The following is a 24,786-nucleotide window of genomic DNA, read 5'->3' as shown; positions in this document are numbered from 1 at the left end:
ATGTAGATAAACAGAGTGATGACAACAGATGATATAAATCCACAGAAGCTGACATCAGAAATAGTTTAAAAGTAAAGTCCCCAGAAGAGATTGTTAATCAATAGATATAGGAGATGATAGATGATTGATAGATAGAAGATGATAGATAGATGATAGATGATAGATGATAGATATAGATAGATAGAAGATGATAGATAGATAGATGATAGATCAATCCAATCAATGATTGGCCTTGGGTAGTCCTAATTCATGAAACAGCAACTCTGTGCTGGGTACTTCCAGGTTTTACACATAGGTTAAGTAAATGAGTTTTTAATTCTGCTGATATTTAAAGTCTAAACACAATCCACAAACTAAATGTTGGATATATGTTATAAAGTACTTTTTGTCGAATATCTTAACATAAATCTAGATTTTAGATCTTTCCCAGACATTGATAAAGGGACTAGGCTATCAACTAGTATTCCATGAAAATAGTTATATTGGAAAATTCATGAAAATTTCCACAGGAGTTGCCACACAAATGAATAAAGAAAACTAAGATGTTGTGGATTATATTATGTGCCTGGTAGACTCATGTATTGATACTCAATTTTGACCTGATTTTTTATTATTACCTTATACTTAATTTTTTATAAACATGTCCACTCTGAGAACAAGAATCTTGGCTACACAGTACATCTACAAACGGAAAAGTGATGGCATCTACATCGTAAATCTGAAGAGAACCTGGGAGAAGCTTCTGCTGGCAGCCTGTGCCATTGTTGCCATTGAAAACCTGGCTGATGTCAGTGTCATATGGTCCAGGGATACTGGCCAGTGAGCTGTTCGAGTTTGCTGCTGCCACTGGAGCCACTCCCATTGCTGGCCGCTTCACTCCTGGGACCTTCACTAACCAGATCCAGGCAGCCTTCCGGGAGCCGAGACTTCTGGTGGTTACCGATCCCGGGCTGACCACCAGCCTCTCACAGAGGCGTCTTATGTTAACCTGCCCACCATCGCTCTGTGTAACACAGACTCTCCTCTGCGCTATGTGGACATTGCCATCCCTTGCGACAACAAGGGAGCTCACTCTGTGGGCCTGATGTGGTGGATGCCGGCCTGGGAACTTCTGCGCATGCGTGGCACCATCTCCCGCGAGCACCCGTGGGAGGTAATGCCTGACCTCTACTTCTACAGAGACCCTAAAGAGATTGAAAAGGAAGAGAAGGCCGCTGCTGAGAAGGCTGTGACCAAGGAGGAATTTCAGGGCGAATGGACGGCTCCAGCTCCCGAGTTCACTGCTGCTCAGCCTGAGGTCGCAGACTGCTCTGAAGGCTTGCAGATGCTGTCTGTGCCTACTCAGCAGTTTCCTACTGATGACTGGAGAGCTCAGCTTGCCACTGAGGACTGGTCAGCAGCCCCCACTGCTCAGGCCACTGAATGGGTAGGAATGACCACTGAGTGGTCCTAAGCTGTTCTTCCACAAACTCTTATGCAAAATGGAAATAAGATTGACAGAAAATAAACAGTTGTTTTTTTTAAAAAAAAAAGAACCTTGGCTACAAAAGGTAATTAGAAGAGACCTCTAACAATATGTGAAGTCAACCAAAGGGGCGTTGAGAACAATTAAATGACTTCCATGAAACAGGAACAAAATGGAGGTTAAATTACCAAATAAGCAAATGTGTATATAAAAATTATTAATGGTATAGTAAGATTGAGGTATTAATTTCTTATAATCTACTTGTTTTAAATAAACCAATAATAACTAAGAGAACAGAGTCTATTATGGTTCTCTGGATTTTTTGTTGTTGTTGTTCACTATCTACTTTCTAATACTCCTTATCTGTGTGTCCACCAAAATATTCCATGTTCAGGCAGGACTTTCTTTTTTTTTTTTTTAAAGATTTTTATTGGGGTATTGAGGGGATGGGAACAGTGTTGGGGAATTGGGGGAAGGGGAACAGACAAGTTGCTGTCCTTTTGTTCTTCAGTCTAGTTGTGGAGGACGTTGCTTCACTGGCCCAAGTTGGCACCATCATTGCTCTCTTCCCGGGCGAGGCAGATCAGTCGCCGGCTTCTGGACGGCCACTCACTGCGGCTGCTGGCCGCTCACGCTGGCTGCTGGCTACATATGGTAGGTAGCCCATGGCAACCCACTGCCACAGGGGCTGCAGCCTACGCCGTCGCTGGCGACTCACGGCAGCCCAGCTCCAGTTTGAGCTGTTGTTCAGCATGTTAGCTGTAGAGGGCAGTGTCACTGGCCCTCATATGTGGGATCCGTCCGAACCAGGGCCCTCTGGCGTCCCAAGCCAGTTCTTAACCATCGCGCCACTCGGCCGGCCCCAGGCAGGACTTTCTTAGGCCAGCTTCTTTGTTATTATTATTAAAATTATTCCATCTCTAAATCTATAATTATTCAGTTTAGTCTTAAATATCTAGGATTCATTTATTATATGTTTAAGAAAATTGGGGTTCCAAAAATGTTTTTAAAACACATGTTGCTCATTATTTATTTTCCTAAGAATAGCCTATGTCTACTTAGTTTTAGGAGCATTCTATGAGATTTCCTCCCTTCTGGTCCTTTGTCTTTTACTTTACATTGTCATGATGAAATAGATTAACATTTAATATACAGTGGCAGATACACTAACTTCTAAATTGGGTTCTGAATTCAAACTTAATCCTTCAATGAACTGAAACATCATAGTTAGAATATCAACTGTGGCATAACAATAACAATTCCACCAGCTGAAGCAATTCATCAATTTTACTATTTAACCCTTCCAGGTTTACATTCTTTTTTTTAAGATTTTTATTAAAAATATAGCTAACATACAATATTATATTAGCTTCAGGTATACACAATAGTTATTCAACATTTATATACCTAAAGAAGTGATCACCATAAGTCCAGCACCCATGTGACACTGTACTACACTATTACAATATAACTGACTATATTCCCTATGCTGTATATTACATCCCCATAACTTTTTATACCTAGAAATTTGGACCTCTTATTTCCCTTCACCTTTTCTCACCTTTTTTACTTTTTCAATTACAGTTGACATTCAATATTATTTTATATTAATTTCAGGTGCATTGCATAGTGGTTAGACATTTACATATACAATTTAAGAAGTGATCCCCTGACTAGTCTAGTACCCACCTGGCACTATACACAGTTATTACCATATCGTTGACTATATTCCCTGTGCTTTACTTTACATCCCCATGATTATTTTGTAACTACCAATACATTCTTTTTACTACATTTTTTATAACTCTCTTTTCATCTCTCAAAATTATGACATAATTTTCAATAATCTTGAGATTATATAGATACTGGGATCTTCTTAGTTTTCTACATTGGTATTTTACTGTTTTAATAGCCTCCCTCTGTCCCCATTGATTAGGAAGGGATTCTTGCCTTAGGTCTATGCAGATCCCCACATGACACCTGATACTAAATAGACGAGATCAACAACAGTTATTAGTCACATATATCCATGGCCCAGAGAAGGAGGACACCATGCAAAGCCATACAGTAGTTGCACTCGGGGACAGGACAGAGTAAAAAACCAGGGGCTGTGGGAGGCAGGTTTTGTAGTATTAAGAGGGTTGTGCCCCCTTATTCCCACCGAAGGATGTGATTGGCTTGTTTGAATAATTTGTGGGCTGGCAGAAATATAAAACCAAATACTCAGAAATGAGCATGAATTGCATTTGGTCCCTTTGATATGAAGGGTTGTTTGGTTAGAAGATCTATCTGCAGAAGCAAAACGGGAAGGGAACTTGTGGTCAGGCCATTCAAGGCCCTTCCAATTTCACCAGATGTCAAGGCAACACATAATATTAATTTCAGGTCTTATACCACATTTCCTGTATACATTAGTAACCAGAGAACACAAATTCTACAAGTTTGAAAGGTATAAATTTACTCACTGTGACTATGAAATTTCTTAGATATTATCTGTCTGAGGGAAAACTACTTCCTCTTACCAATTATACATATAGTGATAAGGAAATTATTGATCCCTTACAACTCTGGCAATAACCCAATGCTTTAATATTCTCCCTTGGTACCCAAGAAAGCAAGCTACTACTTTGTTATCTCAGCATGTCATCTCAGTCTTGTTACTAAAGACAATTTGTATTCCCTAGGTATTATTTGTGTACTACACTCATGTAGGCATACACATGGCTTTAATACAGCTCTGAGAATGTTCTAAATGGAACTTCACCAGTCACCAATTCATTCCTATTGCAAGATTTAGACGCACTTTAAACCTCATGCCTCTCAAAAAATGTTCTCTGAAATAGTTTTCTCTCTGATACAAGATCAATAAGCACCAACAGCACCGCAGGAGTGACTGTGTTGGGAAAATACTTGAAATTCCACTAAGCACACAATACTTAAGAATAATCTACCCATAATCACTAAGTAAGTGCTTTGAATGTGACTGAAGGGTTTGGTTTTGTATAGAGCATTAATTACGAACACAAAATGGGCTAATAATTCTGACAGTTATGTCAGTCACAAAGTGACAGTTATGCCAGAGCATCACGTGAAAGGTATACCCAGTGAGCACCCTAACCAGATAATTCCAAATTCAGGGTGGAGTATGACCATTGGGATGGTTTTATTGGACTGCAGGTGAACTTTACTGGACTAAAAATGGGTGCACTGCACCCAGTCTTGAGCATAAAATCAGAGCTCTCTGATGGGTCATCACTCAGGCCTCAATTGATGATCTGACAGCCACACCTGCACTCATCCCAGACCGAGAGCTTGAAGCCTTGCCTCCTGTCTCACTGGCCAGGCCTGATGCCTGATACCCCAGCACCACCAAAGGGACTGTCACTGAACACTGGACTCCCTCTCTCATCCTTCTTTTGTAAGACTGTTCGTCTTGCCTAACCCTATTGCTTGCAAACATTTGTGACCCTCTTGTGTGAATTCAGTCTACCTCAGCTGTTGGAGGCTATCCTCTGGCCAGAGCCTTGAATAATGCCCACAGTAAACTGAGTCAGTTGGGCTAGATTCATGGTTTTATTCTAGGTCTGACATTGTGGAAAGACACAAATGTGTGTGAGACTGCTACTTTGATAGTCACATGCCGCTCACAACAGATTTCTTTATCCAGGTTAAGCAGATGGTATCCCAACAATATTGCTTACATTATTCTTTTTTCATAATACAAAGGTAAATGTCAGCCCTTTCCAAATAATCACAAGTTTGTAATTTTAAAAATCTGGACTGATGAGGCTTTATTTTATTTTGGAATTTTAAAAATATCCTATATAGATGGCCTGGCTAGTAAATGTCCCATGGCCCAAGGGAATCTGGCAGAGAAACTCCTCAAGTATTTTAATAACAAAAACAAAGTATATTTCTTTGCTAAAATATAGTTTTATTTGAGGGAACATTGAAGGATACAATATTTTAGAAGTTTTCAGGCATATGAACATTATCCATTCTTGCTTTAAAGACCAAATTGCCAAAATAATTCAACTTTTAAGAATGCTATCAGAAATCAGTTAGGGGCCAGCCGAGTGGCGCTTTGGTTAAGAGTTGGCTTGGGACGCCAGCTCTGAGCAGCAGGGCCTGGTTCAGATCCCACATGAGGGCCAGTGATGCTGTGCCCTCTACAGCTAAGATGGTGAACAACAAGCTAGGATGCTGTGAGTGGCCTGTGACAGCATAGGCTGCAGTGGGGCTGCAGTGGGCTGCCATGAGCTACCATGAGTGGCTGTCCAATGGCCAGCGACCAATCTGCCTCACCTGGGAAGAGCTCAATGATAATACCAACATGGGCCAGTGAAGTGACATCCTCCACAACTAGACTGAAGAACAAAAGGACAGCAACTTGTCTCTTACCTTCCCCAATTCCCCAACGCTGTCCCCCTCCCCCAATTCCTTAATAAAACCTTTAAAAAAAAGAAGATAGTTAGAATCTTCAGTAAATGCACTAGCCACCTATTAGGCAGTCCTAGTAAAGGAAGTGAACACAGAAAGAATATAACCAGGACACATCTAGCTAAACACATCTAATATTAGGTTTCAGGGTCAGAGCTGTAAAGATTATTTTAGCAAGGTGTACCTACTCTACAAGCAACAGCCTGTAAAAGTTACTGACCTCCCAGGTTTGTGCCACACTGAAATACAAAAACAGATTTTAGTCTCATATTTTCTAAAAAATTACTTTCTGTGTACTTGTGCTTCATCTCTATTTCTCTACTTTTTTCTCTCCTGAAACTCCATTTGTTCATGTCTGAAAGTTAATTTAATGGTGTGTGACTTTTGACTTATGATTTCTTCCTCCTTTCTTGATGCATGGTACTGGTACTTCTCATTTACTTCTACCACAAAATAAATCATCCAGAATTCCAAGAGAACTCTATCCCACAGATGATCATTTTTAAAGTCCTTGATGGGTTTCTATTGGGAAGTAACACAAAAAAATCTAAATACAATCAAGTTTTGTACAGATGAGAACAATTGAATAGCAAGCTCATTGGCCAACAGTCTCATTAGCTCTATATCTAGGCAAACCTTCTATGGAAAAGTTAGTTTCAGGTAGCCTTCAGTCCTTCCTTATTTTCCCTCTATACAGCACTTCTCTTTCATCAACACCTCTGCTCCCAGACCCCACTGCCATCATTTTCAATTAAATGGGATAATTTTCATAAAAATACCTAGCATGTGGTCAGATTATAACACTTAATATCATTCCCCTTTGCTTGACCAAGTACCAGTATAAAATGAAATCTAATAAATATATTTGTCCTAAACTATCAATGGCTTAACAGTTCCCTCTTTGTAATATATATGTTTTGTTGTAAACCTGTTATGCACTACATCTCCCTCTTGTACCAACTAAACATCTTTACGTTCTTGAAAAAATTTTACTTTCCCTGTCCCTGTTTCTGGTTGGGCTGCTAATCACAGAAATCTTCCTTCCTAGACACTAGGGTGGGCCAGTGGTCTATGCTAAACTGACTGGATTTTCTGTCTCAGATATCTGAATCTAGAGTGGAGATACACAGATGCCAAGTTACTCAATCCTAGAACCCAGAAACAAAACCCATAGTTCCTGCTGCTGACAACCTAATTCCCTGTTCCCTGACCTTTCTGAGGAAGAATTGTTCACCTTCATCTTCAGTGAACTCATATACCTCCTCAAAATATCATGTCCTTTGCTTAAGTTAGTCAATTAAGTTTATGTGCACATAACCAAAGGCACTTAACACCCACACCCTCACCAGAGTAAAGAGTGCAGAGAGTTTGCATTTTTTAAAGAGTAATCGAAAAGGCCAAGGGAAATTGGGAGAAAATATTTGCAATGCATATAACTGAAAAGGACTTGTATCCAGAATGTATATTTTCAATAATAAGAAGACAAATAACCTCAGTTTTAAATAGGCAAATGGATAATGATAAGATACTCAACACCATCAGTCGTCAGGGAAATGCAAATTAAAAGCACAATGAAATTGAGCATCTTTTCACATATATGTTGGCCATTTGTATGTCTTCTTGGGAGAAGTGTCAGTTGAGGTCTTCTGTCCATTTTTTAATTGGATTGTTTAATTGTTGAATTACACAAGTTCTTTATATATTTTGGGTATTAACCCCTTACTGAGATGCTGTTTACAAACACTTGCTCCCATTTGGTTTGTTGCCTCTTTGTTTTGTTGATGGTTTCTTTTGCTGTGCAGAGGCTTTATAGTTTGATATAGTCCCACTAGCCATTAGGAAAATGCAAATCAAAACCACGATGAAATACCCCCTCATACCTGTTACAATGGCTATGATCAACAAGATAAGTAATAACAAGTGTTAAAGAGGTTGTGGAGAAAAAGGACACACACTGCTAGTGGAATGTAAACTGGTACAGCCACTATGGAAAACAGTATTGGAGGTTTCTCAAAAAATTAAGAATAAAATTACCATATGACCCAGCAATTCTTCTTCTGAGTATCTACTCAAAAAAATCTGAAAATTTATCTGTAAAGATATATGTACCCCAATGTTCACTGTAGCATTATTCACAGTGGCCCAAGACATGAAAACAAAAAACAAATTGTCTTTTGATAGATAACTGGATAAAGAAGATGTGGTACATATAGACAATGAAATATTACTCAGCCATAAGAAAAGATGAAATACTGCCATTTGTGACAACATAGATGGATCTTGAAATTATCATGCATGCAAAACAAAATAAGTTAGAAAGTTGAGAACCATATGACTTCACCCATATGTGGGATATAAAACTGAAAGCAACATACCAACAAGACAAACAAACAAAAACTAATAGACACAGACAATAGTTTAGTGGTTAACAGAGAGTAAGAGGAGAAAAGGAGAGGTAGAAGTAAAGAAAGGAAGTCAAATACAGGGGGTGCCAAAAAACTGTATACACATTTTAAGAAAGGAAAAAACTATTAGAATTGTAATACACTATATATACCAATAATAAAAGATGAATACAAGTCCTGTTAGACTTCTGCAATTACAAGAGGTGCTCAAAGTGGTTACCATCAGCATCTGAACACTTCTGATTACAGCGAACTACTGCTTGACCAACCTTGATCAAAGTGTCCACTTGTATACATTTTTTCGGCACCCCCGGTATATGGTGACAGAAGGAGATTTGACTTTGGGTGGTGAACACACAATGCAATACATAATGATGTATTATAGAATTGTACATTTGAAAACTATATGATTTTATTAACCAATGTCACCCTAATAAATTTAATTTAAAAACCACAATGAAATACCACTGATCATTAATTAGTATGGCTAAAATGTAAAAGATTGAAAATAGCAGGTACTTTTGGATAAATATCTAAGAGTGGGATTGCTGGGTCGTAAGGTAGTTCCATTTTCAGATTTTTGAGGTGCCTCCATACTGATTTCCATAATGGCTGCACCAGCCTGCAGTCCCACCAGCAGTGCACCAGGGTTCCCTTTTCCCCACAGCCTCGCAAGCATTTGTTGTTTGTTGATTTATTGATGATAGCCATTCTGACCGGGGTGAGGTGGTATCTCATTGTGGTTTTAATTTGCATTTCCCTAATGCTAAGTGATGTTGAACATTTTTTCATATGCCTGTTGGCCATCTGTATGTCCTCTTTGGAGAAACGTCTCTTCATATCCTCTGCCCATTTTTTAATTGGGTTGTTTGGTTTTTTGGTGTTGAGTTGAATGAGTGTTTTATAAATTTTGGATATTAACCCCTTATCAGATATATCATTGACAAATATCTTCTCCCATTCAGTAGGCTTCCTTTTTCTTTTATTGATTGTTTCCTTTGTTGTGAAAAAACTTTTAAGTTTGATGTAATCCCATATGTTCATTTTTTCTTTTACTTCCCTTGCCCAAGGGGATATATCAGTAAAAATATTACTCAAGGTAATGACTGCAAATTTACTCCCTATGTTTTCTTCTAGGAGTTTTATGGTTTCAGGTCTATATATTGCTTTAAGCAGTATGGACATTTTAACTATATTAATTCTTCCTATCCATGAGCATGGTAGGTGTTTCCATTTATTTGTATCTTCTTTTATTTCTTCAGTATCTTATCATTTTCTTAGTACAGGTATTTACTTATTTGGTTAAATTTATGCCTCAGTATTTTATAGTTCTTGAAGCATTGTAAATGGAACTGTTTTCTTAATTTCTCCTTCCAATACTTTATTATTGGTATATACAAATGCAACTGATTTCTGAATATTAATTTTGTATCCTGCTACCATACTGAATTCGTCCATCAGTTCCAATAGTTTTTGGGGGTTTTTTTAAGATTTTTATTGGGGAATTGGGGGATGGGAACAGCGCTGCAGAATTGGGGGAAGGGGAACAGACAAGTTGCTGTCGTCTTGTTCTTCAGTCTAGTTGTGGAAGATGTTGCTTCACTGGCCCAAGTTGGCACCATCATTCCGCTCTTCCCAGGCGAGCCAGATCAGTCGCCGACTTCTTGTCGGCCACTCACTGCGGCTGCTGGCCGCTCATGCTGGTTGCTGGCTACACACAGTAGCCCATGGCAACCCACTGCCACAAGGGCTGCAGCCTACACCGTCACCGACGGCTCATGGCAACCCAGCTCCAGATCAAGCTGTTGTTCAGCATCTTAGCTGTGGAGGGCAGTGTCATTGGCCCTCATATGTGGAATCCGAACCGGGGCCCTCTGGCATCCCAAGCTAGCTCTTAACCATCGCGCCACTCGGCCGGCCCTCCAATAGTTTTTTGATGGAGTCTTTGGGGTTCTCTAAATATAGTATCATGTCATCTGCATATAATGACAATTTTACTTCTTCCTTACCGATTTGGATGCCTTTTATTTCTTTTTCTTGTCTGATTCCTCTGGCTAGAACTTCCAGAACTATGTTGAATAAACGTGGAGAAAATGGACAGCCTTGTCTTGTTCTGATCTTAAGGGGAACGGTTTTAGCTTTTCCCCATTTAGTATGACAATAGCTGTGGGTTTATCATATATGGCTTTTATTATGTTGAGATATAATCCCTCTATTACAACTTTGCTAAAAGTTTTTATCACAAATGGCTGCTGCATTTTGTCAAATGCTTTTTCTGCATCTATTGATATGACCATATGATTTTTATTTTTATTTTTGTTGATGTGGTGTATCACATTAATTGATTTGCAGATATTGAACAAACCTTGCATACTAGGGATGAAATCCACTTGATCATGGTGTATGATCTTTTAATATATTGCTAAGTTCTGTTTTTTTTAAGATTTGTTGAGGGTTTTTGCATCTATGTTCATCAGGGATATCGGCCTGTAGTTTTCCTTTTTTGTACTGCCTTTGTCTGGTTTTGGAATCAGGGTGATCGTGGCTTCTTAGAAAGAGTTTGGTAGCCTTCCCTCCTTCTGGATTTTTTTAAAATAGTTTGAGAAAAATAGGTGATAATTCTTTTTTGAATGTTTGGGAAAATTCACTTGTGAATCCATCTGGTCCAGGGCTTTTGTTTGTTGGGAGCTTGTTGATTACTGATTCAATTTCCTTGGTGGTAATCAGTCTATTCAGATTTTTCTGTTTGTTCTTGAGTTAGCTTTGGAAGTTTGTATGCTTCTAGGAAATTATCCATTTCTTCCAGATTGTCAAATTCGTTGGCATATAGTTGCTCATAGTAATTTCTTAAAATTTTTTGTATTTCAGTGGGCTCTGTTGTCACTTCGCCTCTTTCATTCCTGATTTTATGAATTTGAGTCCTCTCTTTTTCTCTCTCTCTTTCTCTCTCTCTCTCTCTCTTTTCTTTTTGATGAGTCTGGCTAGAGGTTTTTACAATTTTGTTTATCTTCTCAAAAAACCAGCTCTTGGGTTTGTTGTTCTTTCATATTGTTTTTCTGGTCTCTATTTCATTTATTTCCACTTTGGTCTTTATTATCTCCTTCCTTGTACTCCATTTGAGCTTATTTTGCTATTCTTTTTTCAGTTCCCTGAGGTGTAAGGAAACCTGTTTATTTGAGATTTTTCTTGCTTCTTTAAGTAGGCCTGCACTGCTATCAACTTCCCTCTTAAGACTGCTTTCACTGCATCCCAGAGTTTTTAGGTTGGGGTGTTTTCATTTTCATTTGTCTAGAGGTATCTTTTGATTTCTTCCTTGATCTCATTTTTTACTCACTCGCTATTTAGTAGCATGTTATTCAGCCTCCATGTATTTGTGTGCTTTCCGGATTTCTTCTTGTAATATATTTCTAGTTTCATAATGTTGTGGTCAGAGAAGACACTTGGTACGATTTCAATCTTCTTAAATTTATTGAGACTTGTTTCATGGCCTAATATGTGGTCTATCTTGGAAAATGTTACATGTGCATTTGAGAAGAATGTATATTCTGTAGCTTTGTGGTAAAACGCTCTGAAAATATCAGTTAAATCCAGCTGGTCTAATGGGTCATTTAAGGTCACTGTTTCCACATTGATTTTCTGTCTGGAGGATCTGTCCATTGGTGACAGCAGGGTGTTGAAGTCTCCTACTATGATAGTGTTACTGTTGATCTCTGTCTTTACGTCTGCCAATATCTGTTTTATACATTTAGGGGCTCCTATGTTAGGAGCATAGATGTTTACTAGGGTTATGTCCTCTTGTTGGATCGATCCCTTTATTGTTATGAAGTGCCCTTCTTTGTTCTTTATTATATTCTTCAATTTAAAGTCTATTTTATCTGATACAAGTATCGCTACTCCAGTTTTTTTCTCAGTTCCATTTGCATGAAATATTTTACTCCATCCCTTTAATATCAACCTGTATGTGTCTTTTGATCTAAGATGAGTCTCTTGTATACAGCCTATCTTATCCACTCAGCCATCCTATGTCTTTTGATGGAGCATTTAATCCATTTACATTTAATGTGATTATTGATAGATGCGTAGTTATTGCCATTTTGCTATTTGTGTTCTTGGTCTTCGTTAGTTAGGTTGTTTTTCTCTTTCTTCTGCTTAAAGAAGCCCTTTTAACATTCCCTGCAATGCTGGCTTGGTGATAATGAATTCCTTTAGCTTATTCTTTTCTGGTAAGATCTTTATTGCTCCTTCACTTTTAAATGACAGCCTTGCTAGATAAAGCAATGTAGGTTGTAGGCCTCTGTTTTTCATCACTTTGTAAACCTCCTGCCACTCCCTTCTGGCCTGCCAAGTTTCTGTAGAAAAGTTAGCTGATATTCCTATGGAGGTGCCCTTGTAAGTAGCATGCTGCCTGTTCCTTGCTGCTTTGAGGATTCTGTCTTTGTCTTTAGTCCTTGCCATTTTCACTATAATGTGTCTTGGTGTGGGCCTGTTTGGGATCATCTTAGTTGATACTCTCTGCACTTCCTGGGCTTGTATGTCAATTTCCTTTGCTAGGTTAGAGAAGTTTTCAGACATTATTTCAAATATGTTCTCGATCCTTTGCTCCCTCTCTTCTCCTTCTGGTATTCCTATGATGAGCATGTTGTTGTGCTTGATGTTGTTGCCCAGCTCTCTTAAACTATTTCCCATGTTTTTTATTCTTTTTTCTTTTTTTTGTTCCACTTGGATGATCTCTGCTATCTTGTCTTCTAAATCACTGATTTGATTCTCTGCTTCATCCAATCTGCTAGTAATTCCATCGAGTTTGTTATTTAATTCAGTAATTGGTAATTGTATTCTTTAATTCTAGCTGGTTGTTTTTCATGATTTCTCTATCCTGCTTTATATTCTCATTAATTCCCTTGAACATTCTAATAATCAGTGTTCTGAACTCTGTCTCTGATAGGTGTTTACCTCTATTTCCTCTAGTTCCACTGATTCAGGAGGTCTCTTGTGTTCTTTTATTTGGGATGTGTTTCTTTGTTTCCCCATTCTGGCTTACTCTTTATGCTTGCTTTGATGTAATAGGTAGATCCCCTAGGTCTCTCAGTCTTTTCTGGGTGGACTTATGTGGTATGTGTCTTTTATATTTGAATTACTCAGTCTCCCTATTTTCCTGTGTGTGTGTGTACCAGAAGTGTTTCTTGTGTTGTGTGTCTTCTCATGTTGAAGTTGAGCTTTGATTGCTTTTGGCTTATCAATAGGTGGGATTGACTAGCTGTGAGAATTAGCTGTGTCCCCAGTTTATGAGCTGTTGTGTGAGGGTTGACCCCTCCAATGAGGCTTGGCTCCTATGGGCTCTGATGTCTGTAGCAATTTCCCTTTGGGTGTGACTCTTGTAGGTGAAACCCTATAATGCTCTGGTTTTATCTAACGTTGGCCTCTGGGTGTGATAATTCTTGTGCATCTTTGGCTAGGCTCTGCTGGAGAGTGATTTTAGAGAAAAACAGATTAACAAGCACAACCACATAGCCACCAAAGGAAACTAGATACTCTCACATGTAAAAAACAACCAACTACCTACACTCAACATGTACAGAAATATCAAACATACAAAAGAAAACAAACAAAAACAAAACAACAAAAAAGCAAAGAACAAAAAACAAAACAAAATAAAATATAATAAAATAAAAAATAGAATAAACACGAGAAACAAAATAGCAACACCCAAAAAAATTGCAGAAAAATGGAAAGAGGGAGGAAAAGTAGATCAATGAAAAGAAAGAAGAGAAAACGAAAAAAAAAAAATATATATATATATACATATACACACCCATATATACAGAAATATGTAACCACATATATACACACACACACATATATATATATATATATATGCCTATATTAAAAACGAAAAATGATAATCATGAAATAGAAAAAAACAAAAACAACCAAAACACCTAAAAAAAACCCCACAAAACAACAACAAAAAACACGCCAAAAAAACACCCAAAACCAGCCAGTGCCAGTCTTGGCTGAAGTCCACAAGGCTCTCTCCAGGTTGTCCTCTGCTATAGAAAAACTCTGTGTCTTGTGGGGGGCAGAGCTGGCCACCTGGCGCCTAGAGTGACCCTGGCAATGCAGGTCTATTGTAGATGAGTGGGGTTATGAGGTGTGATTGGTAGTTTTTACAAAGTCAATGCCGTTTCTGCTCTCACCTGCCCCAAGGCACGCTGAGTGCTGCCCAGCCAGAAGGCTCGATATGCATCTTCGGGCACTCTTTCAGCTGGAGGCTGTGGGAGGTGTGAGATATCAGAGCTGCTAAAAGCCACCTGCTGGGGGGCTTGTGAGTGACTCAGCAGCTGAAGTTGCCCTGCCTCCCAAGCCGTGCAGGAGAGGTGGGGGCAGGGTAGGTAGGCTCACATGCTGCAGCCTCTTCTCATGTGGAGTTTCTCAACCCCCTGGGGGTAGGAGCACCTCTGTAATCTGACCCTACTTCTCCATTTAGGGGTCAGCTTAAGACTCTGGTATGGCAGGGACCAAGGTTTCTGAGGAAGAGTGGGGGTGGGTTCTTATCTATGCAGTTGTTTTTTGCTTTCCATCCGAGAAAAAAGAAAAAAGAAGGGAAAAAAAAAGTCACACCACCGTTTTGAACTGAGGCTTCTGCCTCAGATGCTCCAGCCAGCTCCTGCTGCAGTCCGGGAGGGACCAAAGGGGCTCAGGACTGAGCCCACCCTGGCACTGCAACTCTCTCCACTCTGCCTCCTGGGGTCCCACGTCTCCGCAGCTGTGGGTGCAGGCTACGTCTCCATGCATCTCGCTTCCCTCTTCCCCTGCTCATCGGGTTTGAGGCTTCTGCCTCAGAGCCTGCGCACCGCAGAGCTCCTGTTGCACTCCTAGAGGGACTGGGTGGGCGCAGGGACTGAGCCCACCCTGGCGCTGCTATGCTCTCCCCTCTGTCTTCTGGGGTCCCGCAGCTCTGCAGCCACGGGTGCAGGCTGCAACTCTGCATGCATGCCTCCTCTCTCTCTTCCCCCACTTGTCTGGCCTGAGGCTTCTGCCTCAGACTGCAAACTGTTGCACTCTTGCTGCACTCTAGGCGGGCTGTGAGGCGCAGGAAGTGAGCCCGGGGAACACTCTCCGGTCTGCTCTCTGAGGCCCCATGTCTCAGTAGCTGCGGGTGCGGGCTGCACTTCCACACGTCTCGCCTCCCTCTTCCCCCACGCGCCTAGTCTGCCCACCTTCCAGTAATCAGCGTGCGAATCTCTTAGCTGCTCTGTGTGATGAGTAGAGTTTTCGTTTGAAGAGTTACAGCGGTTTAAATTGAGGCGATTTCCAGAGGAGAACTCAGGAAACCCTCCTCACAGCCGCCATTTTCCCCCTAAAATAGATTTTTTTTAAATTTAAGAAACTATGAAAAATATTAACACTTCTTAATTTTGAGTTTTGAATGCTGTATCATGAGAAAACATGGCAACCTCCCCTGTAAATTGAAGAAACTTTAGTAAAGGGAGTATTGAAAGAAGCATGGGTAGAATAAAGAAACCAAAGAGTATGCTGAGGCATTCAGGGATTTGCAATAACAAGGCAAGGCAGGGAGAGGGGACAGAATTATGAGTCCAGATGATTAATATGAACCCTTAACACAACCTCTCTCATCCTCTTGGACACAACAATAGAAACAAGGAAGAAGGTAAACAAGAACACGGACATTGAGTTTCTTAATGCCATTGGAGAAGAGGTGCTAGGGAACAGTGCCAGAGATAAGTGATTTTATTTTTAAGCTGGGGAGGGGTGTAGATATGTCAGACTTCCTAAACCCAAATAAGGATTTTGGTATTTATCTTGAATCCTTTTAAGAGTTTCACATAAAGGGATACTTTAAAATTTTCATTTTAAAATTATTACTTTGATTTTTTTTCCCTGAGATAGGTTCTAAAAATATAATCATTACAAGGCAAGGATATGTTCTACTACTCTTGAATTAGAAAAAAACAAATTTTCAGCATTACTAATAATAGCAGTAGAATTGTTATATATAATTATCTGATGAAATTTTTTAGTTGTTCATTTCTACTATTTTCTCCAGTTTATTCTTTGTTTTCTAATTTGACTCAATGTGATGATTTTGAAGTATAGGCGATTAAAACTACAGAGTATTTATTTTCATAATTTAATCACTTCCTATTTGGAGATGTTATTTTCAATAATATCTTCTTCTTTGTTGACTTTTAAAATTTTCAGCCTTTCATTCATATAAAATTAATCTTTGTTATAAAATATATGCTATTAGAGTTATTGTGTGTGCAGTAGCAAAGAAGCATTTAGCAGCTCCTACAGTGTCTTGCACATACTAGGCCTCAAAGATGATGTGTGGAATAAGTACTTGATTGTTAGGACCAATGATGATAACATTTTGCTCATAAACTTTATGTTATAGATATCACTTTTGTCATTAATTACACTAGAGTATTCATAACAGTATTATAATAACAAGATGCAGTCATTTTTTTCATGAATTTTTAAATTCTCATATTTATTAATCATGATTAATCATCTAAAGTTAACTTTAAAATAATGAGTTGACAGTTTTAAAATGTTCAATTGATTCATAAGTCATCTGAATTTTTAAATGTAATGAGTGAGTTTTGTTGACCTAAATACCAGGAAGCATATTATTCAGAATGTATCCTAATTTACTAGAAAACAAACACCTTTACAAATTATTTACCAATGTTAATGTCTAATCACATGTTTTCATTGCTCAGAATCTTTATCTTTATCTCAAGAACACAGTCATCACTGCACCACAAATACTAAAATAACCACAATGGAGACATTTATAACAAGGTGACGAAGGGAAGCTGTTTCTCCAGAACACCTCTGCCACATTCATTACTTAAAGCTAAATACAAACATGAATAGAAAACTGCCTAAAACCAAACTTAGATGAGAAAATAAACATGTATTTGCACCATCAGTAGCTATATCTTAATTTCTCATCCAATCTGTCAACATCTCTATACTGTAAAATATTTTTTAAATTTCTGTCTAGAATGATAAGGAGCCCCTCTCAGTTCAATCTAACACAACAAGCCATCCAGGAAGGATGCAGACCAGAGGCATCCTGGCAGTAGCTGGTTCTACAGAGAGGAAGGCATTATCACTGGGCAAGGAAGAAGGTTGGAGAAGGTAAATCCCTTCACTGCCCTGACCTTTACATCCTGCCGTATAGAATAAATACTTAGATTTAGGTTATCTCTAAGCATTCTAAGTTCCACACTTAGGGACTATGGTGTTGAAGAAAAAAGTATTAATAACAAATATTCTAGGTTGTAAAAACAAACCAGTGACTGATGGAGTGCAGAACTGAACAGAAAAACAGTGTTTGGAAAATGTGTCTCCAGGAGGCCCAGGCATAATGCCAGGTGTGCAGACAGCTCAAGCATGTGGTGTTTATATGGGCATTGGAGACAATTGAGAACAGGGAAGGCAATCCTCAACATTACCTGAACATTCCTTATTAAGGACATAGAAAATATTTCTGTAACTGATAGTTGTCAGATAGGAGAGGGGTTGGGGAGCTGGTGAAAAATGTGAAGGGATTAAGTACAAATTGATACTTACAAAATAGTCACAGGGATGTTAAAGTACAGTATAGGAAATGTAGTCAATAATATGTTAATAACTATGTACAGTGCCAGGTGGGTACTAGACTTATTGGGGGATCACTTCTTAAATTATATAAATGTCTAACCACTATGCTATACTCATGAAACTAATATAAAATAATATTGAATGTTAACTATAATTAAAAATAAAAATTTTAATGAAAAAAGAAAATATTTCTGTAGTTTCAGAATATTGATGAAGCCATTTCCAAAAGCCATGTAAAAAATGTATCAATGTATTTTATTTTTAATGAATACTACATTCACCTGATACAAAACAATTTTTAATTATTTATTTTTTCAGTACAAAATTTAAACATGAAAGGATATACGATAAGAAATAAACCTTCCTCCTATTCCATAGATCTCCAGTTTCCCTTCCCAATGCAGCTACAATGACCAATTTCTTGTGAACCCTTCCAGAGGTATTCTAATATAATATGAGGACACACACACAAATTATAGACATGCTTTCTTTTACACAACTGGTAATATATGTATAGATGAGGAAATTTAAATGTTTCCTCATTTTGCTTTCAGCTTCCTAGGATTCCATTGAATGGCTATACCATAATACACCTGATGAACTTTTGTTTCCAATCTACTACTATCACAGACAAGGCTACAGTGAATATCTATGTCCATTCTTCATTTTGTACATTTGTGAGTAAATCTGTAGGATAAAACTCTGACAATGGAATTTCAGGGTTAAAGTCACTGTGTATTTGTAAGACCATTTGGAAGACAACATCTGAGTATAGCTATTTGCATATCTTTTAGCCAGATCTCCTGGGTTCAATTTCTACTTCCATTGTTTACTTCCTTCATGACTAGGCAAGTTACTGCTCTTTCTACTCAATTTTACCTCTAAAATACAAATAATAATTGTACTTGCTTTACAGAATCATTGTGAGGAATTAGTTAATAAATACATGTAAAACTCAGAAAATGCTTACTCAAAGTAAGCACTCAAAAAATGTTTATTATTATTACTTCTATCATTAACCCATATTACACACAAATACAAGTTTGCACTATCTAATTTGTTCATATTTGCCAATCTAATAGCATATTCACCTAACTCACTATGGTTTTAATTTATATTTATCTTCTATTTTGAAAGTACTTAAGTAGGTTTTCATAAGTTTGACTCACTTATAATTTCTTTCTGTGAACTAGGTGTTTATGACCTTTGCTCTTATTTCTATTAGGTTATTTGTTGTTTCCTTATTAATAAATAGGAAGTCTTTGTATACTGTAATAGTTCTGACAATTAGGTTTGCAAACTTGTTGCAATGATGTTATTAACCTTTTTTGATATCAGAAGGATTATTCTTTATGAATTTGTACCAACTAGACAAACAGTTCACCAAGTTTACTATTTGAAAGTGCTGAAAAGGCTGAGTGAAAAAGTTAGAGGAAAGAGACCTGAACTTTTTGCCAACAATTCATTGCTCTTGCATCACGACAATGCACCAGCTCACACAGCAGTGCCTGTGAGGGAGTTTTTAGCCAGTAAACAAACACCCTCCCTACTCACCTGATCTGGCCCCCAATGACTTCTTTCTTTAACCAAAAATAAGGGAAATATTGAAAGGAAGATATTTTGATGACATTTAGGACATCAAGTGTAATACAATGATAGCTCTGATGTCCATTCCAGAAAAAGTGTTCCAAAATTGCTTTGAAGGGTGAACTAGGCACTGGCATCAGTGCATAGCTTCCCAAGGGGAGTACTTCGAAGGAGACCATAGTGATATTCAGCAATGAGGTATGTAGCACTTTTTCTAGGGTGAGTTCACGAACTTAATTGTCCTATTTGTATTAAGGAAATTAGTTTTTTGCCTATGATATGTGTTACAAATATTTCTTACTAAACTTATTTTTATTTTATTTATGGTCATTTCCACCATGCAAATGTTATTTTAGTTTTAGTTAAATTTATGAATTATTTATCGTAGGACTTCTGGGTTTTATATGACATTTAAAAGTGCTCTCTTTTTCCAAATTAAAAAAAATTGTTATGTTTTATCCTAGTACTTTTATGAATAAACAAATTTTTTAACTAAAATCTTTGCTTTATATGAAATTAGGATGGAAGCCAGGTTTTTTTTTCCAGATGGTTATGCAATTGTCCCTGCATCATTTAATGAATAATTCATCTATTCTCCACTGATGTTTCTTTCTTTTTTTTTTTATTTAAAATTTTTATTTTTCAATTACCATTGACATACAATATTATATTAGTTTCAGGTGTACAAAACAGCATAGTGATTAGACATTTATATATCTCACAAAGTGATTGCTCCAATAAGCCTATTACCCATCTGACACTGTACATACTTATTACAATATTATTGACTATATTCCCTATGCTGTACTTTATATCCCTGTGACTTTTTTTTTCCAATTATAGTTGACATTCCATATTATTTTATATTAGTTTCAGGTGTACAGCATAGTGGTTAGATATTTATATAATTTACAAAGTGATCCCCCCAGTAAGTCTAGTGCCCTTCCAACACTATATATAGTTTTTACAATATTATTGACTACATTCCCCATACTGTATTTTACATGCCCATGACTATCTTGTAACTACCAGTTTGCACTTCTTAATCCCTTCATCTTTCTCACCCACCCCCCACCCTGCCATCTGGTAACCATCAGTTTCTTTTCAGTATAAATGAGTCTGTTTCTGTTTTTGTTGTTGTTGTTGTTAATTTATTTTATTATTTAGATTCCACAGATAAGTGAGATCACATGGTGTTTGTCTTTTTCAGACTGACTTATTTCACTTAGCATAATACCTTCTAGGTCCAACCATGTTGTCTCATGGTATATATTTCATTCTTTTTTATGGCCAAGTAATATTCCATTGTATATATGTACCACCTCTTCATTACTTAATCATCTTTTTTTTTTCCTAATCATCTATTGATGAGCATTTGGGTTGCTTCCATATCTTGGCTATTGTAGCTAGCACTGCAATGGACATAGGGAAGCATATATCTTTTTTAATTAGTGTTTTGGATTTCTTTGGATAGATGCCCAGAAGTAGCATTGCTGGGTCATAAGGTAGTTGTATTTTTAATTTTTTAAGGAACCTCCAAAGTGTTTTCCATAGTGGCTGCACCAATTTGCAGTCCCACCAACATTGCACAAGTGTTCCCTTTTCTCCACATCCTCACCAACACTTGTTGTTTGTTGATTTATTGATGATGTGAGGTGGTATCTCATTGTGGTTTTAATTTGCATTTCTCTGATGATTAGTGATTTTAAGCATCTTTTCACATGTCTATTGGCCATGTGTATGTACTCTTTGGAGAAATATCTATTAAGGTCCTCTGCCCATTTTTAATTGGATTATTTTATTTGTTTATTTTGGTGTTGAGTTGTGTGAGTTCTTTATGAATTTCGGATATTAAGTCCTTTTTAGATGCATCATTGGCAAATATGTTCTCTCATTCAGTAGGCTATCTTTTCATTTTGTTGGTGGTTTTCTTTGCTGTGAAAAACACTTTAGTTTGATGTATTCCCATTTTTTTTCTTTTATTTCCCTAGCCCAGGGAGATATATAAGAAAAAATACATATATTGCTAAGGGTAATTTTGCAGAGTTTATTGCTTATGCTTTCTTATAAGAGTTTTATGGTTTCAGGTCTTAAATTTTAGGTTTTAACCTATTTTAAGTTTATTCTTGTATGTAGAGTAAGAAGGTGGTCCAATTTCATTTTTTTGCACGTATTTGTCCAGTTTTCCTAGCAACACTTATTGAATAGATTGTCTTTACCCCATTGTACATTCTTGCTTCCTTTGCTATAGATTAAATGTTTATATAGGTGTGGGTTTATTTCTGGGCTCTCTATTCTGTCCCATTAATCTATATATCTGGTGTGGGTTTTTTTGTCTGTTTGGTTTTTTTAGCTGAGCCATCCTGCCACCTGTTGGCAGCTCAGCAGCAGCTCATCTCGGGCCAGGAATCAAACCGCTGTTGCTCAGAGCTCACCCTCTTGAGCGAGCTCTTAGCCAACTGAGCCAATCGGCCAGCCTATGTCTGTTTTTATGCCAATACTATACTCTTTTGATTACTATGGCCTTGTGGTAGAGTTTGATACCAGGTAGCATGATACCTTGAATTTTGTTCTTCTTTCTCAAAATTGCCACAGCTTTTCAGGGTCTTCTATGTTTCCATTAAATTTTAAGATTGTTTGAGTTCTGTGAAAAATGCCACTCATCTATTGATAGGGATTGCATTGAATCTATAGATTGGTGTGAGTAGTATGGACATTTTAACAATGTTAATTTTTTCTATCCATGGGCATGGTATATGCTTTCATTTATTTGTACCTTCTTCAATTTCTCATAATTTTCCAAGTACAGGTCTTTTAATTCCTTGGTTAAATTTACTCCTAGGTATTTTCTTTTCATGCAATTGTAAATGGGATTGTTTTATTAATTTCTCTGACATTTCATTATTATTGTAAAACATGCAACCAATTTCTGAATGATAATTTTGTATTCTGGCTATTTTACTGAATTCATTTATCAGTTTTAATAGTTGTTTTTTGGTGGAATCTTTTGGTTTCTCTCTATATAGTATTATGTCATCTGCAAATAATGACAGTTTTTCTTCTTTCTTTCCAATTTGGATGCCTTCTAATTCTTTTTCTTGTCTGACTGCTGTGACTAGGACTTTGAAAAAAAAGTGGTGAAAGTGGACATCTTTGTCCTGTTCCTTATCTTAAGGAGAACATTTTTAGCTTTTCTCCATTGAGTATGATGTTAGCTGTGGGTTTATCATATATGGCCTTTATTATGTTCAAATATGTTCCCTCTAGGCCCACTTTGCTGAAAGTTTTTATCATCAATCAATGCTGGATTTTGTCAAATGCATTTTCTGCATCTATTTATATGATCATATAATTTTTATCCTTTATTTTTATTCTGCGGTATATCACATTAATTGATTTGCAAATATTGAACCAACCTTCCATTCCAGGAATAAATCTTGATCATGGTGTATGATCTTTTAAATGTATTGCTGAATTTGCTAATATTTTGTTGAGAATTTTTGTATCTATGTTCATCAGAGATATCGGCCTATAGGGAGTTATTTTTATTATTTGTTTTGGTTTGGGTTATTTTGTAATGTCTTTGTCAGGTTTTGGAATCAGAGTAATGGTGGCTGCATAGAATGAGCTTGGGAGCCTTTCCTCCTGTTGAATTTTTTTGAATAGTTTGAGAAGAATAGGTGTTAATTCTTTGAATTGGTAAAATTCACCTGTGAGGACATCTGATCCAACACTTTTGTTTGTTGTGAGGGTTTTGATTCCTTATTCAATTTTGTTAGTAGTAATTGGTCAGTTCAGGTTTTCTGGGATTAGTAGTAGTAGTAGTAGTAGTAGTTCAGGTGTACAAAAACAACATGATTAGACATTTACACATCTCACAAAGTAATCCTGATAAGTATACTAAGTCTATTACCCATTTGACACTGTACATAGTTATTACAATACCATTGACTATATTCTCTATATGCACTTTATAATCCATGGTTATATATTTTTTTAAATTATAGTTGACATTCAATATTACTTTATATTAGTTTTAGTTATACAGCATAATGGTAAGCATTTATATAATTTTTGAAGTGATCCCCCCCAATAAGTCTAATATCTATCTAACACGGTAGTTTTGACTATATTTCCCATACCCATGACTATTTTGTAACTACTAATTTGTACTAGCTAATCCCTTCACTTTTCTATGCCTCTAGGAATTTATCCATTTCTTTCAGATTTTCCAATTTGTTGGTGTGTAGTTGCTCGTAGTATTTTATTAATTTTTATTTTTTGTATTTCTGTTGTGTCCGCTGTCATTTCTCTTTAATTTCTGATGATATTTATTTGGGTCCTCTCTCTCTTCTTATTGAGTCGGCCTAAAGGTTTATCAATTTAGTTTATCTTTTCAAAGAACCAACTCTTGTTTTCCTTGATCTTTTTATTGTTTCTTCAGTCTCTATTTCATTTATTTCCACTCTGATCTTTATTATTTCCTTCCTTCTACTCACTTTGGGTTTGCTTGCTGTTCCTTTTCCAGTTTTTTTAAGTGTAAAGTTATATTGTTTATTTGAGATTTGTTTGTTTGTTTGTTTCTTGAGGTAGGCCTGAATTGCTATAAATTTTCCTCTTAAGACTGCTTTCACTGTACCTCATAGATTTAGGGTTGTTGGGTTCTTATTTTCATTTGTCTCAAGGCATCTTTTGATTTCTTCCTTGATCTCATTGCTAACTCTTTCATTGTTTAGTAGCAGTTATTTGTGTGTTTGTGTGTTTTCTAGGGGTTCTTTTGATCATTGATTTCTAGTTTCATACCATTATGGTCAGAGAGGATGCCTGATATGATTTCAAGCTTCCTGAATTTATTGAGATTTGTTTTGTGGCCTAATATATGGTCTATCTTGGAAAACGTTCCATGTGCCCTTGAAATAAATGTATATTCTTTTACTTTTGGGTGGAGTGCCCTAAAAATATCAATTAAATCCATCTGGTCTAGTGTGTCATGTTTCCTTGTTAAGTTTCTGTCTGGAATATTTGTCCATTGGTGTCAATGGGGTATTAAATTCCTCTACTATGACTGTATTACTGTTGATCTCTCCCTTTATGTCAGTCAATATTTTATGTATTTAGGTGCTCCTATGTTGGGTTCACAGATGTTTATTAGGGTTATATCCTCTTGCTAGGTTGATCTCCTTATGATGTAATGTCTTTCTTTGTCTCTTATGGTTTTCTTCTTAAAGTCTATTTTGTCTGATATAATTATTGCTA

At 37.1% G+C, this 24,786-nt stretch overlaps 1 pseudogene; it reads left to right on the top strand.

Annotated features, from left to right (window-relative positions):
- The first annotated feature begins 640 nt into the window (after positions 1–640).
- LOC109373408 (40S ribosomal protein SA pseudogene) lies at positions 641–1,494 on the top strand (annotated as a pseudogene).
- Positions 1,495–24,786: the final 23,292 nt, after the last annotated feature.

The sequence above is a fragment of the Hipposideros armiger genome, unplaced genomic scaffold, assembly GCF_001890085.2.
Source record: "Hipposideros armiger isolate ML-2016 unplaced genomic scaffold, ASM189008v1 scaffold_720, whole genome shotgun sequence".
Taxonomy (NCBI): Eukaryota; Metazoa; Chordata; class Mammalia; order Chiroptera; family Hipposideridae; genus Hipposideros; species Hipposideros armiger.
This window is presented reverse-complemented; position numbering and strand designations above follow the sequence as displayed.